Source organism: Gorilla gorilla, chromosome 11 (genome assembly GCF_029281585.2).
Source record: "Gorilla gorilla gorilla isolate KB3781 chromosome 11, NHGRI_mGorGor1-v2.1_pri, whole genome shotgun sequence".
Classification (NCBI taxonomy): Eukaryota; Metazoa; Chordata; class Mammalia; order Primates; family Hominidae; genus Gorilla; species Gorilla gorilla.
Genome location: NC_073235.2, coordinates 34,286,324 through 34,290,157, shown reverse-complemented (window position 1 = coordinate 34,290,157; position 3,834 = coordinate 34,286,324). Strand labels below are relative to the sequence as shown.

Here is a 3,834-nt window from a genome sequence, read left to right as displayed (position 1 = left end):
AAAGAACTTAGGAAACCTTTAAAACTACATATTGTAATTTATACTTTAAAAAATGCATACTTTTTTCTTATGAAGAGTAGTTCATAATATACAAGGGTTATAAGGCCCTGAAATAATATTAGTGCTTACTCATTGCCCTCTCATCTTGCCTACAGTCAGATATTATTGGTATGGTGAAAAGACCAGATGGTGAACTAGGTCTGGATTCTTCTCTTCTTGGTTAGTAACTGCATATTACTTAACCTTCTCTGTGCCTTAGGTTTTTAGGTACAATCAGTATACCATTCAAACCTCACAAGATGAGACTCAGAAGAGATAATGGATTTGGAAGCATTCTGCATGGCTTCAATTATGCCACACCAGTGTTACTGTTCAAGTTCTGTTTTGCTCTGTTGTTTCTGTACAGGGCATTCAGTTTACTCAGGCTGAATATTTTCTGACATATATCTCCAGTATGAATTTCTTTATTTTATGTAACGAAGAGTTTCTGAGGAAAAGAAAGCAGAGAAGAAAAGAATGACATAACTGAATCAAAAAAGAAGGAAAAGAGAGGAAGTGAGAAAAGGGAAGAGGAAAGAGAAAGGAATAAGAATGTGAATGGCAAAGGGCTGAGTAAGAGAAAAGGTGGAATCAGAGTGTGGAAAATTGAGAAGTAGAGCTGGAGAGAAATGGTGTGGAAAGATTTACTTTTTGAGTTGTAGCCCTCATGCTCCACCACTGTTTGCTTGCCTAGGCTCTATGGGGTCAGGAAAGGTGTTGACATCCATAGATTGGAGCAACAGGGCCTGTTGTATTTGGTTGGTTGGTTGGTACTAGAGTAGTTTCCCCTTCACCCTACTCACTGATTATTTAATTCCAATTCAACAGTTTATGTTTTTTTTACTGGATCCCAGTTTGTGAGCTAGGACCTGTGGAAACACAGTATCTTCCTTTCTAACTTTGTCCTTTTAGCTATCCCAAGTGTTAGGCTGCAAGACTAACTCCATATTCCCCAGGGGAGGTTGGAGGTGGAGGGGACGCTTCATTAGGTATGAAAGGGCCCCAGGAATATGTTGCAGCAGTTTTCCCAGATGATACCTATGGGAAACCAGGTTTGGGAATCACTGCCCAGCCTTGAATGGCAAATTAAACAATAAATCACACCAACTTATTCCTCAGTCAAGATACTTTCAGTTGAACCATTCTGAGTAGATTGAAGAGAACAAAAGACAGCAAAAATACCTTAAAAAAATCATTGTCTTATTTTTCAGATGTTTGCATTTAAGTAATACCTTAGTAGTAATCAGAACCTCTTTGAGGTGTTTTTACAAAGACCACTGATTTGTTTTTAAAAATATTTTTGGTTCATTAGAGTAGAGAATAAAGTAGGGGTGAAATATGTCAGGTGTGGGGACAGATATTCATTTATTAAATGCAATTTCAAGGATCTTAAAACAATAATTGCCTTATTCCATTTTAATATTTAATGAAAGTAGATTTTTAAAAAATCTCCAGAACTAATTAATCTTTAATTGAATGTCAAAGAAAAATTGCAAGAGATATTGTTAAGGAGGTGAAAAATGTTACTTAAGACTATTTCAAAAGAGGTTAAAACTATTGCAATAGAGGAGAAAGACTGAATTCAACTCGTTGAAACAAAAGGCAGGAGAATTTTGCATGAGCTAGTGAAATCTACTGCATGTTAGGAGAGAGGTTGGTCAATGTGATTAGGCCAGATGTGTTTACTAATTGAGGCTTAGGAAAGTTACATTTCTAAGCTCTCCCAAAGATTGGAAGATAGAGGTGCTATCTTTCTAGATGATTATCTTTCAATGGGATAGCTCCCAGGTCCTTGAGAGTGACATTTCTATGTTGTAAAACTGGACAGAGACTAGGGAATGATTTACATCTCAAAGGGCCAATTTCATCTTTGCTGAAGTGAGTGATCTTAGGAAATGCAAATGAGGGGCCTAGCATCAGAAGAAAACCTGCTTAAAGTTTTGTCTAGCTGTGGGGAAAGTTGAGGCCATTGTGGTCTCCTAGTTTTAAGCAATAGGTGAAAACAGTATACTTTATTTTAAACATGGTGGTGGGACACATTATTTCAAACTTTTATACATAATACAATATAGAATTAATATCAGTCCACCAGTCTTGGACTTCTAATAATAGGATAAAAATGTGTTTTTGTTTCTTTTTATGTTTTTATTAATAGCATCAATGAACTAGTGAGATAGTAGGGCATAACCAGGTGGCAATTTAGATAGGATCATAAAAAGCTAGAAAGAGGAATTCAGCCTTCAGAACTCTTCATGTCAGGGAACGTGCTTTCCTGGAGAAAGCCACCAAAAGTCTGAGCTGCACATTTGGGAGCCTCAAGGACCTAGTGGGAAGAAAGTTGTTTTTAAAGCTTCAGAAACTGAAAAGACTGTTTCCTGAAAGGATAAAACAGAATTAAACTTGCCATAACATGTACTATAGTGTAGAGACACCAATCCTTAAAGCAGTACTAATATGCTCACTTTGGTTGCACACATGCTGAAATGGGAAAAACACATATAAGATTAGCACGGCCCCTGTCCAAAGATGACATGTAAATTTGTGACACATTTCCTATTTAAAAAAATAGTAATTAGGTATTAATAACTTAAAATTGTATTAAATATTAGTAGTTCTGAGACTACTGACTCCCCCAGGCATCTTACCAAAGAAATTTCTCTCTAGGGTAAGATAAAATCAGCTGAGGAGTCAGCGATATTATAGGTTTAAACCATCCTCAGGTAATAAAAACATAATTCAAGTAATAAAAACATCACTAAACAGAAAAGCACTGGTATGAAGTCATAAGCATTTCAAGACTCCAACTCTTAGGGTCTGGAAGAAACAGATATAGCACAAATCAGCACATCTAGGTGACAACCAAATAATCATAAAGGAAGAGACATAATGTCATGGTAGTGTTGTAACCGAGTGAGTTATGGAGAAATGCCACACTCTGAGACGAATTCAGGAGTCCTTTATTAGCCGGCTACTGAGAGATGGCTAGTTCTCAAAATTGTCTCGGTCCCAAAGAAGGGGCTAGATTTCTTTTTATATCGTGGTCTAAATAGGGGAGGGGGAGTTTAGCTGAAGAAATTTTTACAGAAGAAGAACTGGCAAAAAGTTAAAAAATAATTGGTTACAGAAGCAGTTATAGAAAAAAATAAACAGTTCCTGGTGCAGGGGCCTAACCTATCACAAATAGATAAATGCAGGGGTTTTAGATGCCATCCAACAAGCGCATCCCCAGGAGCTGCTGGTTCAGCTTGCCTCAATATCTTATCAGTAAGTGCATTCTTGGACATGCTTGGAGTCAGCTTGCACTAGTTATGCCCTTAAGGGAGGGATGTAAAGGGGCTGTAAGTGAAGGAACTAAAATGGAGTCTGTCCAGCTCTCTCAGCTAAGAGAGAGACAGTCAGGTTAAAACAAGGTAGGGTATCACAGTAGTATGACTCCTATTTCTAGCTGCTCTTGCAACTAAAGGTGGCTGTGTACAGAATAACTATTCTTCTATATCATGTTTGGACAAACCATCTTTCAATTGATTAAAGCACACCTTCAGAATGAAACATAATTTCTTATCTCAGGAATCTCAAAGTCTAATGGAAGAGGCAAGCTTACATTGAAAAATTTAACAAAGCAGATTGTGTTTCGCAATAATAAAGTAATTCAATATACAAAAAATAAGAAAAGAAGGAAATATCTGTTTCATAGTTGTAATAAATTAGAACTTTACCATGCAGAATAGATAGAGAGGTATTCCACAAAATATTAAGAGAGGCATAAAGTAAATGTAAGTATAAACTATAGCAGTT

The 3,834-nt window shown here is 36.6% G+C and overlaps 1 non-coding gene across 1 annotated transcript; it reads left to right on the top strand.

Moving 5' to 3' along the window:
- The first annotated feature begins 2,495 nt into the window (after positions 1–2,495).
- LOC115932789 (U6 spliceosomal RNA) lies at positions 2,496–2,600 on the top strand. The gene has a single exon (XR_004068944.1). It is a non-coding gene; the product is annotated as a U6 spliceosomal RNA (small nuclear RNA).
- Positions 2,601–3,834: the final 1,234 nt, after the last annotated feature.